This window comes from Caretta caretta, chromosome 5, assembly GCF_965140235.1.
Source record: "Caretta caretta isolate rCarCar2 chromosome 5, rCarCar1.hap1, whole genome shotgun sequence".
Taxonomy (NCBI): Eukaryota; Metazoa; Chordata; order Testudines; family Cheloniidae; genus Caretta; species Caretta caretta.
The window spans coordinates 128,703,209-128,716,618 of record NC_134210.1 but is presented as its reverse complement, the minus strand read 5'-3'; positions in this window follow the sequence as shown (position 1 = coordinate 128,716,618).

The window sequence follows — 13,410 nt, the reverse complement described above, 5'->3', positions numbered from 1 at the left end:
AATACATTGTTTTAAAATCTTCCTGCAAATACAAGATGATTTAATAATGGAAATACATCACTGAGGCAAATACATTTTTTTAAAAAGCCAATTAAACCAACATCTTCATTTAACCGCATGAACTGAGTTTCAACCATTATGTAATTTAATGATGTCAGCATTTGTTAAGCATTTCTTTGAGAAATGGCACAATTAGCCTAAAGAGCTCTAGGGAAAAAATAACTTACCGCCTACAAAAATTATTTTGACTACTGGCAAAAATATTTTAATGTTCACAGAACTTTCGAGTCAAGTTATGTTTAGATGCTGTCTACAGCGTGTTGTGTTTTAGCCCTGAATCTGCAAAGTCTTTGAGCCCAATGGTAACTGGTAAATCATAAATCCTAAGGCCAGATGGGACCACAATGAGCATCTAGACTCAATGCTTGCACAACACAGGCTATAGGCACAGTTGCCACCTTTCACACGGTAAATAAGCTCCCTGACTTTCACAATAAGCCAAAAATCAAGCTAATCCCATTTCAAAACAAGGCCAAAACAAACCAATCCCTAAGAATCACCACACTCTATGTGACTAGACCCCCCCGACTTGCAGTCAGGGACTGTGGATCCCTGACTCTCTCCCCCCCTTGCCCCTGCTTGCCCCTTGCCCCTGTTTGCCGGGAGCAAAAAAAAGAAGAAGCAACAAGCTACAAGCCCAACAAGCTACAAGCCAAAACCTTGCCAACAAGCAACTCACAAGCCAATTAAGCCAAAAGTGAGCCCAATTTCTGAGGTTTTTTCATGTGTTTGGCATGTCTGGCTATAGGACTTCTCAGAAATAATTCCTGTTTGTATCTTAGCAGCTCTTTTAGCCAAGCCATCAGTTTTCATTTACACACTGCCAGTGCTAGCGAATTCACATGAGTTTGGAGCCAGTGGACCTATTTCTTTCTTTAAGCAAACAAAAAGCCTTGGGACAGATGCCTCCCTTTTCTTCCTTCTCTCCAGCAGGACAACGGAGCCAGCAGCCTAGAGTGCACAGCAGGGGTTTTAATAAGCCTTTTCCACCTGGGGACAGGGGTGGGGCAAGGGGGCAAAACTGAGGTGGAGGGAGGTGCTAGCCAGCCTGCGATTGCAAGGTGGTAGCAGACAGGGGGCTGTGACCTTTTCCGAGGGAGGAAAGGGGTGCGTGGGGAGCCCATGACCTGGCGAGGGGCACAGCAGAGAGGGAGAGCCGAGGAAGCCTGTGAGCTGGTGAAGGATGGGGTGCAAGGGAGCGGAGCACCTGTTCCTTGCCAGGAGGCAGTGGCGCGAGGGAGAAGAGGTGGGCGTTAGAGCTGTTGGGGCAGGAGGGTGGGGAGCCCCAGATGGTTTGATGGGTTGATTTTATGTGGGAGGTGTGAAGCAATTGCACATGTCTGGGGATAACTGATTTGTGTCTGGGGGCAGGAGAACCCCAATGAACAGCCCGCTTGTTCTGAGCCCCATCTTGACGCACAGAGACATGCGAGCTGCATGGCTCGTGATGGGACTGAGCAAACCTGGGAACAGCTTTGTTCACTGGAATCAGTGGAGCCATCCAGCCAAGGCAGTGCAGTCGGGGACCACAGCAAAATTGCCACCGCAGCCTCTTTCCCTTTAATGACATCGCCTTACTAAACAGGAGCTTTGCCAAGCTTTCAGCAGCAACACCTCCTCAGTGGGCTGTAGGCTCACTGGTGTGTGTATTAGCACCAGATACTGTTCACACACAATCCATTTAAACCTGGTCTTATTCTCTGCATCTAATGCTTGGAGGGGGAGGAGGGGAAGTATTTGACTTTTAACACACACCCTGCCCCCACTGCCACACACAAACACTGGAATCTCTTATGGGATGGGAAAGAAAATATCATGCTGTCAACTTTAGCAAAGCTTCATACATGAATATCTCTGTGCGTTACAAAACTGGGAGATAACTTCCCTTTTAAATAAAATTATTACAAGCATAATTTTTGTTCGGTTATCTCAGACACATTGGGCTAATATTTAGCAGAACAATAATCGAGAGGTGAATTAAAGATGGCAATATAATACGTTACTATTCTGCTTGTAACCTTCCTTTGCCCTTGAAAACTCAATGGCTTTTCGCAGTGCTATTTTGTGCCACTCTATTGGAGTGACTTGTGAGCCATCTTTGCAGGGTTGCAAGCCAGCTGCTTCTGCACAACGTTATCCAAGCACATGCCAGTAACTGAATGTGGAACACTTTCCAGTCGCATACATACATCACGCTCCACCTACATTTCAAGAGCCATGTCACTCTTCAAGGTGCGCTGGGTTTTAACCCAGTGACGAGCAAGCCACTAAGCACAATACGGCCTTTAGCAAAATAGCAGCTTTTGCTGACTGTGGTTTAAAATCATTTGTGTGTGTTTGTTTTAAATCAGTGATATTGATTCAAGTCGCATATTTATTTATTTCCCTGGTTAATGATGCCTATCAGCCTGTAGGATATTATATTTATTTATTTCTACGTCTTGTAACATTCCCTTTGATGCTCAGCTGGTGTTCTACTTTTTAACACCCCGCCCCTATTCCACAGTCAGAATGAATGTACATTTCAGGTAGCAAATCATGTCTGAGGCCCAAATTCATAAACAATCCGGATCTCAGTTAGCTACCAAGATAGGAAAACTCTTGAGTGCATGGCTTATTCCCCTTGCTGCTTGAAGCAGCTGATGCATAGCACTACTATACAATAGCTACTTAAGAGCTCAGGTAAAAAACTAGGTGTCTAAACATTGGGCTGAGATTTTTCAGGGACCACGGGGGTTTGGATGGCTAATTGCCATTCGTTTCGTTTCATTTGATTAAGCTTGGAAGGTCCCATCCCTGATGTTTTATTCCGAACAGGGAAATATCTTGTAGGCTAGTGGCAGTTAGCAACCCTAACCATTGTGCAAGGTGCTGTAGAGTCATGCAGTGAGACAGACAGTCCCTGCCTTAAAGAGTGGACCTTTAAATAGGCCAGGCACACAAAGGGTGAGAGGGGAACAGGCACAGAGATGGGAGGGGCCTTGCACATGCTCAGACAGCAAGTCAGGAAGCCAATCAGGAAGAGAACCCAGGTTTCCACGGGACTGCACTGCCTCTCTCCAGGACACGCTCCTCCCATGGTGCTGACTCAGTGACATAACGATACACAGGCATTATATGGCCAGTTCTCCTCTGGGAAAGAGATTCCAGCACATTCATTGTTTATCTTTATTTATGCCTTTCAGCCTGAATAGCTAGGGCACAGTCACGTACCACCCTAGGAACTGTGGGCCCAGCTCCTTAAAGGGATTTAGGTACTTAACTCCCCGTGATGTCAATGGGAGTCAGGCACTTCCACACCTTTGAGGATCTAGGCCTCTGTACCTTGCAGGATTCAGCCCTCACTGAACTCATAAGGAAAAAAACGATTTCTGACCTGCCTGGACTGCCCCCTCCTTGCCCCCAGTTCCCCAAAAGCCAACACAGTTAGTTCAGAGCAAGTGTTTGAAAAGCAGGCATGCTTTTCAATTGTGTTTTTTCAGGGGATCAGCTCGAAAGCCAGCAATGCAACAATTCCAAGGGATCCTTCCTGTATTTGTAAAGGCTGGGAACATGCGCCTGGCGTGATTTCATGCTGGTCTCACCTCCTACTGCAGCTTCTTCCTCCGGCTCCTGCACGTGCTTTATGGACTTGTCACCCAATTTAGATAAGTCAGACTCCGTGCAGCCCCACATCCACTGACTTGTTCTGAACTGCAGTAATGCTGCCGTGTAACGGCAGACAGTAGCACTGAAGAAAGGAGGCTATTAAGGCTTTGTTTAGTGCTGAGTGTCTCCCCCTTTACATGTACATTTGTAGTAATTCAGCATTGATAGTACAGTGCAAAACAAGGGAGGTCTTCTTTAGACCTGCAATTATGATTAAGCCTACAATCGGTTATGTATTTTGCTCTGCTTCTCTTTCTCTGAAGCGGAGATGTAACTGCCTCATTCCTCTCCAGAGCATCGAACACCCACTTCATTGCAGTATTGGCCTTGAACATTATGGCTGCACTGAACTCTCTTCTGCAGGGATTGCTATTAGAAAATGACTGTTTGCCAACCGCTAACACACTGGAGCATCTGAGATAACTCAATTAGCCTCTTTGTAAACAGGCTGGAAATTACAGTGCGAGCTCAGATAATCCTGCTAGCAAAGGCTGGCTTTTTAGCGATGCAGCGGGCATTACAGAAAACACGTCTTGGTAAAGAGCTCTCTTTGTTGAGCACCCCATCTATCCTGTCACTGAGCCAAGCGGGAGACTATTACAAGTGTGCTGTTACACCCAGCGCCACTGCTTTCTACAGCTCACTTAAACATCCTGCACTACAAAATATTTCATCTCCGCCCAAATTCCAGTGAGCTATATCCTGGGTCCGGCAACATGCAGGGCATGGCCAAGGCACAAATTCTACAGCTCGTCAGCTGTCAGTATTGCTTGGCATGTTATGGGGTGAGGCGCCCACAGAGATGGGCAGGTTACAGCTGGTTTTCAGAGGTGCAAAAGGGGCCAGTCTGCCTGAAAGCAGACACTCCCTAGCTGATGGTGCTGAGCAGGGCCTGACTGCTAGGGAGAGAATATGGAGTCCAGAAAGTTGTTTTAATTCAAAATGTTTTGGGAAACCCCTCTCTGCTCCTTTCGATCATGGTGGGGTCGGGTTGCTGGTAGCCCAAGTGTCCCTATTCTTTGTTGCTAGCCAGCCCTAGTGGGTGGGGCAGCTGCTTAAACTGCCTTGGCATTTTGCCATTTATTTTTACAGTCCAGGTGACTGAGTTCTAACCTGGAGTCATCTCTTCCCACCCAAGCTGCAGTTCTCCCAAGTTCTATTCTGCACTGGCCTACAGTAGAAATAGGACCCAGCTAAGAACAGAAACAGGGTCCCAACACTTCACTTTTCCTGGCCATCAGCAATTTCCTTTATACACCTAGAACAGCGTAACCTGCCCGTATGTCTTCCCCATCTTTGAGGCAGAGTAACCTAGAGGTCAAATGAGCAACTTCAGTGGTGACACATGGAAATGCCATGGAGGTAGTTAGCACTATAAGGTTGAGAGGGAAGACTTATTTCACATAAATACCAAGCTCTTATGGGTAAAACTTTAACTGGGGAACAATTTCAAAGCTGGCTAAGGGATTTAGATGTCCCATTCACATCACACTGAATAGGAACTGAATGGTCAAAGCTCCCTAAGGAATTTAAAAATATCAGCCGAAAGGCTTCAAAGTCTTGCTGGAAGGAAGAACACGGGGCAAATTGTGCTCCATCTTCCCTTCTGCAGGAGCAGAATGGGTGTGATCAGGAATAGGGGAGGGTGCACATGCCAAGCACTGTGCTAGATAGTTTGGCTCATCTGCCCTTTCATAGGGGTCTTGTCTCAGCAATCAGCCTCCAAAAGAGTGAGCATTCTCCCAGCCCTGTCTACTCTTCCCCCCACCCCCGGCTCCATATCCAGCCACCATCTCTTTACACCACCTTCCTACCTCATCTCCCATTGCAGAATCCCAGCTACAATGCTGCCCCTGGAAACAAGGTGATTGGCTACATGCCCAATTTATTTCTGCCCTGGAAGCATTCACACAGAACGTCTGTTCATGCAAACCTTCACTAAACAGTCATCCTACCTTCTTTGGGTATTCACAGTATCCACTGGCTTCCAAGGTGAAACCCCTAACTCAGGCCACACAGGGAGCAGGGACAGATTGGTTCATACAGTACTGAGCACATTGGGGGTCCTTCTCCATGGCTGGGGTTCAGACATTCCCACAATAGCAATAATTGAAAAGCTAAACTAACCTAAGCTGCCAGCCAAGATTATCCTCTTCTGGAGGAGGAGAGTCAGCTGTTTCCCAGGACAGCTTGTTATGCTACCTGGAAGTTGTCCATGCTCTTCCACTGACCAATGGGGATAATTCCTTTGCAGCTATGAAAATCAAGACAATGGGTTGGTGGGTTTTGTTCAATGGAGACTGTACACATGCCAGAGAAGAATCAGAGCAACCAATACTATGCCCAGGAGCACAGACTTCCCCTCTTCAACAGTCTGTGAGCCTTCAGTTCTTTGCGAAGGCATATCCTTTTGGGTTAGGAATACCTATACCACTGAGGTCAAGGGAAGCAAGTTGTTTAGCCACCTGATGATTGTTGCAAGTCAGTTAATAGTCAAAACACTTCCAAGCTTTGGGGACAGCCTGGCCTTCTCCAAGTTCCTCGCCTTAGCATAGGCAAGATTTTCAGGGATGCTCTGATGGGCCTACACAGAGAGCTAGGGAGATGTCACAATGATGGCAGCAGCCTCAGGTGGGAGATAAGTAACTAATAACTCATACCCTTCACTTCCTAACACTAAAAGAGCAGCATAAGTGAAGCCAGTACACCTACATGGTAGAGATGTGTCTAGCCCTCCCACTGGGTATAAATTGTTCCGTTTGGGCCAGCAAGCGAGGGAGTAACTATAGCTTGATGGATATGGCCCGAACTTGGTGGGGGGGGGAGACCAACTCCCCACTCTCCACTCCACTGGCTATTTATACACAGAGGAGAGCCTGGAGAGCCCCACAGCAGAATATCTCAGAACCCAGTGGCGCGACACTCTCTGTAATAGAGACTACCCACATTCATATGAATTCTGTCTCCACATTCTCGCAAGTAACCCCAGCCCTCCCACAGCCCAAGTGAGTGTCTTCACCATCAGGCTACAGGTTACAAACCAAGCAGGCAGCCTCCCTGGGAGTTCTAGCCCCTTATGAACACCCAGAAACAAGTGTTTAGTTAGGCCCAAAATAGCCTTTTGATTCACTGAAATTTTTCAAATTCAGTTCACCTCACACAGAGTCCACCCCATCTTCCACCCCACCTGAACTGCTAGCAAACCAAAAACTAAGCGATCCAGCCTGCTCCAGGCCCAAGCTCATATTAGGGCCGATAGCGCTCACAGACCAGCTATTCACAGGGCTTCTTTTTTGAAAGCAGCCTAGGAGATTGCATCAATGAAATAAATCTCCCATTAAAATTAATCTCCAGTAGGCTTAGCTTTTCAGCAGCCTGTTTTCACTTGAGAGGGGTGAAGTGATTTTGGAGAAGCGCCGTTTCCTTGGTTAAGGAGGAGAAAGTTATCCCTTTTTTATCCCAATTTCGCAGGTTGTCCACTCACAGAGCTGCCCTGTTTACAACCCCTGCTTCCCAGAGAGGAGAAGACTCTGGAAAGAAGCTGTCCAGGAACTACAGATATCTGGATGAGTCCTCCCCGTTAGTGTCTTCCCTCGGGGAGGGGAGGAAGTCAGCCTGAGGAGCAGAGCTCTCACTATGGGTACTCTCGCTCTCACGCTGATTGCATAGGCAGGGTTTGAGCAAGCATGGTGCTTGCCTGATGACGAGACAGGGACCATTGTGACAGATTTATGTTACCAATCTGCCTGAGGCGTCAGGTGATTAGGCTGAGGCCACAGGATCATTTCAGGGGGGAGATGACAAAACACACCAACTGTCTAAATTTTAAAGCTTTATTGATAAAATAATAAAACAACAGCAGAGAGTGATGCATGCTCCCCATGTCACTCAGAGGAAGGAAGAAAGCGTTACTGCCTCAAGCCCTAACCCACTCTCATCCTCTCACACACTCTACCCGAGGCTGGCCAAGCCTGGGTGTAATGTAAGCAGAAGAGGGGGGAGGGTGGACAGGAGTTCTGTCCTGGGCTCAGGTCATCCGGGGTCCACTATGATCTCCCAATTACTCCATCTTTTAGGCGGGTTTTAAGTCCTGGGTTCCTTTGGGGGTGTTCCATTCCGCGACCTCTGTTCCTGGTGCTCTTTGTGCTGGTCCAAACTGGCTTTCTGTGATCTTTTTCGCTTTTTTAAAACACAATGGCTCCAAGGACACGAAGCTCTGCTCCCCCCTCGTCGTCTCACCTGTGTTTTTTATCTCTGCAGCCCTAGTTTTTTTATGGCTGGCTGTGTTTAGGTGAGAGATAAACTTCTCATCTAGCACTGTGACCTGGGACTGGGGCCAGCATCTTATTGTTGGATTGAGCTTGCTAGCTGAAGTGTTGAGTTAACTCCTTCTCTGCTCTCTTTCTCCTTTCCCCTTTGGCCTCTTGCAGCCTGCAAAAGAATCTTTCACTCTTCACTCACACCTTTGACCCTCCCCAAAACTCTTTGTGATGCTTGCAATAGCATTAGCAACATGCAGTGCTGATCTGCCTTCCCCAGATCCCCCCTTGACCCCGAATCAACGTTTTGTTGTAAGGGGTCACCACTTAGGTTTCCACCCTCCCTCTGACACGCTGGCTAGGGTCACGGTTGACTGCCATAAACAGCATTATTGCACAAACAAGATTGTCAGGGCGGCAACAATTGCATACACTAGCCAGTAGTGGCTTTTGGCTGCAGTAGTAACATAAAAGGAGTACTTGTGGCACCTTAGAGACTAACCAATTTATTTGAGCATGAGCTTTCGTTTCGAAAGCTCATGCTCAAATAAATTGGTTAGTCTCTAAGGTGCCACAAGTACTCCTTTTCTTTTTGCAAATACAGACTAACAAGGCTGTTACTCTGAAAGTGGTTACTCTGAAAGTACTCTGAAAGTTACTCTGAAAGCATAACACGTTCCCCTGTTGACATAAATGCCCCATCCGAATGGCTGTGACAAAGGCAGCTTTATTCAGATTAAACAGGTATTGCAACACCATAAAGGAGGAGGCATCTGGAATACGGTCAGCTGTTCCCGGGTGTGTGTCAAGGGCAGGAAAATATTGGGTGCAATCTGTGAAAAATTAAACACAACATAGAGATATTCACCATACTTTTCATAACTGCGAGCCAATGCACCGAAAAATTTTGCGCCTAAGACTGTAACAGCAAATTAAGGGGCACCTTGGGGTCAGTGGTTTTTCAAATACATGCAGAGGTATTGGTAAACACATGGGCCTTAGTGGGGGCATATTCTGATGCCCTCCCTGAGGTTGTGACAGGATCACAAAAAGAGCAATGGATAAGGCCACTAGGTCTTTTCCATGTCCAGAAAGCCGCCTCGAAGGACCCAGTTTAACCCTAAAATGAGCCATTTGCTTATTTTAGTGAGACAGATGTCCAAACCACAGAACCCAGATGTAGCTTGAATGAGGGAGGTGGGTGCTTTGTCATCCCTGCAGTACAGGGAATGACTGCCCATCTGGTGAGCTCTGACCCACCTCCTCATCTCTCATTGCGTGATAGTGATTCCCCCAGCTCCTCCATCCAGCAGAGCATCCAGGCTGTGCATCATCATCTGACCCAGGCTGATCCCATGGACTAGTCTAATCTCAAGCCAGACAAACAAAATCACATGGAAGGCTGGGTCATGGTGACTCTGCTTAGCACTGCCAACCGGGCAAAGATGCTCTTCCCTCTCTTCGTTAGGTGGAGCCCGTCTCTGCCCAGCACTCCTCCTTCATGGAACACCATCCCATGGTCAAAGAATCCAAAGCCTTCTCTCTGACACCACCTGCATAGCCATTCGTTGACTTCCACGATTCGACGGTCCCTACCCCGGCCTTTTCCTTCCACGGGGAGGATGGACGAGAACACCACTTGCGCCTCAAACTCCTTTATCCTTCTTCCCAGAGCCACGTAGTCCGCAGTGATCCGCTCAAGGTCATTCTTGGCAGTATCATTGGTGCCCACGTGGAGAAGCAGGAAAGGGTAGCATGCACCAAGAATACAATAAATCCTCCTGTTTCAGGGCATAATCCCAAAGATGACATCTAGAGAGAATTAGAGAAGAGAATTTCCTATTGGCAGGCAACTCTCTACTTGTCCATATTAATGGTTTTTGAGTATTCTTTTGAAACCACTAATACCAGGCATTGTCATGCAGGATGCTGGCCTACCGAGATCTGTCTGAGCTAGTGTAATTGTGATGTTCCATCCAAACACTACACTGAATGATGAATATTCAATCCTCTTCATTCCCTCAGTGGGCTTTGCCACCATAAAACTATATGAACAAGAGGTTTGTCAGCAAACTAAACTGAGCTTTGCTCACAGTCAGAGCAGCAAATGAATATGCTTGCAAGGGTCTAGACCAGTGGTTTTTAAAACTTTTTTTCTGGCTACTCAGTTGAAGAAAATTGTTGATACCCATGAGCCAAAGGTGTGTGGGAGGGGCTCAGGATCGGGGCAGAGGTTTGGGGTCCGGGGGTGAGGGCTGCAGGGTGGGGCTGGGAATGAGGGGTTCAGGGTGTGGGAGGGGGCTCTGGACTGTGGCAGGGGGTTGGGGTGCAGGAGGGGGTCAGGGATCTGGGCTGTGGGTGCAGACTCTGGGTTGGGGCTGGGGATGAGAGGTTTGGGGTGCAGGAGGGGGGCCTGGCCATTGGAAGAGCTGCCCAGCTAAGGCAGGCTAGTTCCTACCTGTTCTGACACTGCGCTGGGCCCTAGAAATGGCCATCAGCAGGTTCGGTTCCTAAGTGGGTGGCCCACGGGACTCTGCGTGCTGTCCTTGCCGCGAGCACTGGTTCCGCACTCTCACTGGCTGGGAACTGGCCAATAGGAGCTGAGGGAGCTGTGCCTGCGGGTGAGAGCCACTTGGAGCAGCTTGCACACCTCCACTTAGGAGCCGGACCTGCTGCTGGCTGCTTCTGGGGTGCAGCGCAGTCCACAGTGTCAGGATAGGAAGGAAGTCTGCCTTAGCACCCCCGCTGCACCGCTGACTGGGAGCTGCCTGAGGTAAACCCGTGTCCCAATCTCATGCCCCGATCCCCTGCCCCAGCCCTGAGCCCCCTTCTTGCATCCACAGCCCTCATCCCCGGCCCCACCCCAGAGTCTGCACCCCCAGCCCAGATCCCTGACCCCCTCCTGCACCCAAACCCCCTGCCCCAGCCCTGAGACCCACCAAACCTGGAGCCCCCTCCTGCACCCCAAATCTCTCATCCCCAGCCCCAACCCAGAGCCTGCACCCACAGCCCAGATCCCTGACCCCCTCCTGCACCCCAACCCCCTGCCACAGTCCAGAGCCCCCTCCCACACCCTGAACCCCTCATTCCCAGCCCCACCCTGCAGCCCTCACCCCCGGACCCCAAACCTCTGCCCCGATCCTGAGCCCCTCCCACACACCTTTGGATCATGGGTATCAACAATTTTCTTCAACTGAGTAGCCAGAAAAAAAGTTTTAAAAACCACTGGTCTAGATCCTTGCAAGCATATTCATTTGCTGCTCTGACTGTGAGCAAAGCTCAGTTTAGTTTGCTGACAAACCTCTTGTTCATATAGTTTTATGGTGGCAAAGCCCACTGAGGGAATGAAGAGGATTGAATATTCATCATTCAGTGTAGTGTTTGGATGGAACATCACAATTACACTAGCTCAGACAGATCTCGGTAGGCCAGCATCCTGCATGACAATGCCTGGTATTAATGGTTTCAAAAGAATACTCAAAAACCATTAATATGGACAAGTAGAGAGTTGCCTGCCAATAGGAAATTCTCTTCCTAGTCTCTAGATGTCATCTTTGGGATTATGCCCTGAAACAGGAGGATTTATTGTATTCTTGGTGCATGCTACCCCTTCCTGCTTCTCCACGTGGGCACCAATGATACTGCCAAGAATGACCTTGAGCGGATCACTGCGGACTACGTGGCCCTGGGAAGAAGGATAAAGGAGTTTGAGGTGCAAGTGGTGTTCTCGTCCATCCTCCCCGTGGAAGGAAAAGGCCGGGGTATGGACCGTCGAATCATGGAAGTCAACGAATGGCTATGCAGGTGGTGTCAGAGAGAAGGCTTTGGATTCTTTGACCATGGGATGGTGTTCCATGAAGGAGGAGTGCTGGGCAGAGACGGGCTCCACCTAACGAAGAGAGGGAAGAGCATCTTTGCAAGCAGGCTGGCTAACCTAGTGAGGAGGGCTTTAAACTAGGTTCACCGGGGGAAGGAGACCAAAGCCCTGAGGTAAGTGGGAAAGCGGGATACCGGGAGGAAGCACAGGCAGGAACATCTGTGAGGGGAGGGCTCCTACCTCATACTGAGAATGGGGGACGATCAGCAGGTTATCTCAAGTGCCTATATACAAATGCACAAAGCCTTGGAAACAAGCAGGGAGAACTGGAGGTCCTAGTGATGTCAAGGAATTATGACATGATTGGAATAACAGATACTTGGTGAGATAACTCACATGACTGGAGTACTGTCATGGATGGTTATAAACTGTTCAGGAAGGACAGGCAAGGCAGAAAAGGTGGGGGAGTAGCACTGTATGTAAGGGAGCAGTATGACTGCTCAGAGCTCTGGTATGAAACTGCAGAAAAACCTGAGTGTCTCTGGATTAAGTTTAGAAGTGTGAGCAACAAGGGTGATGTAGTGGTGGGAGTTTGCTATAGACCACCGGACCAGGGGGATGAGGTGGATGACGCTTTCTTCAGGCAACTCGCAGAAGCTACTAGATCACACGCCCTGGTTCTCATGGGCGACTTTAATCTTCCTGATATCTGCTGGGAGAGCAATACAGTGGTGCACAGACAATCCAGGAAGTTTTTGGAAAGCGTAGGGGACAATTTCCTGGTGCAAGTGCTAGAGGAGCCAACTAGCGGGGGAGCTTTTCTTGACCTGCTGCTCACAAACTGGGAAGAATTAGTGGGAGAAGCAAAAGAGGATGGGAATCTGGGAGGCAGTGACCATGAGTTGGTTGAGTTCAGGATCCTGACACAGGGAAGAAAGGTAAGCAGCAGAATATGGACCCTGGACTTCAGGAAAGCAGACTTCAACTCCCTCAGGGAATTGATGGGTAGGATCCACTGGGGGACTAACATGAAGGGGAAAGGAGTCCAGGAGAGCTGGCTGTATTTCAAGGAATCCCTATTGAGGTTACAGGGACAAACCATCCCGATGTGTTGAAAGAATAGTAAATATGGCAGGCGACCAGCTTGGCTTAACGGTGAAATCCTTGCAGATCTTAAACATAAAAAAGAAGCTTACAAGAAGTGGAAGATTGGACAAATGATCAGGGAAGAGTATAAAAATATTGCTCGGGCATGTAGGAATAAAATCAGGAGGGCCAAATCACACCTGGAGCTGCAGCTAGCAAGAGATGTTAAGAGTAACAAGAAGGGTTTCCTCAGGTATGTTAGCAACAAGAAGAAAGCCAAGGAAAGTGTGGGCCCCTTACTGAATGAGGGAGGCAACCTAGTGACAGAGGATGTGGAAAAAGCTAATGTACTCAATGCTTTTTTTGCCTCTGTCTTCACGAACAAGGTCAGCTCCCAGACTGCTGCGCTGGGCATCACAGCATGGGGAGTAGGTGGCCAGCCCTCTGTGGAGAAAGAGGTGGTTAGGGACTATTTAGAAAAGCTGGACGTGCACAAGTCCATGGGGCCGGACGCGTTGCATCCAAGAGTGCTAAAGGAAT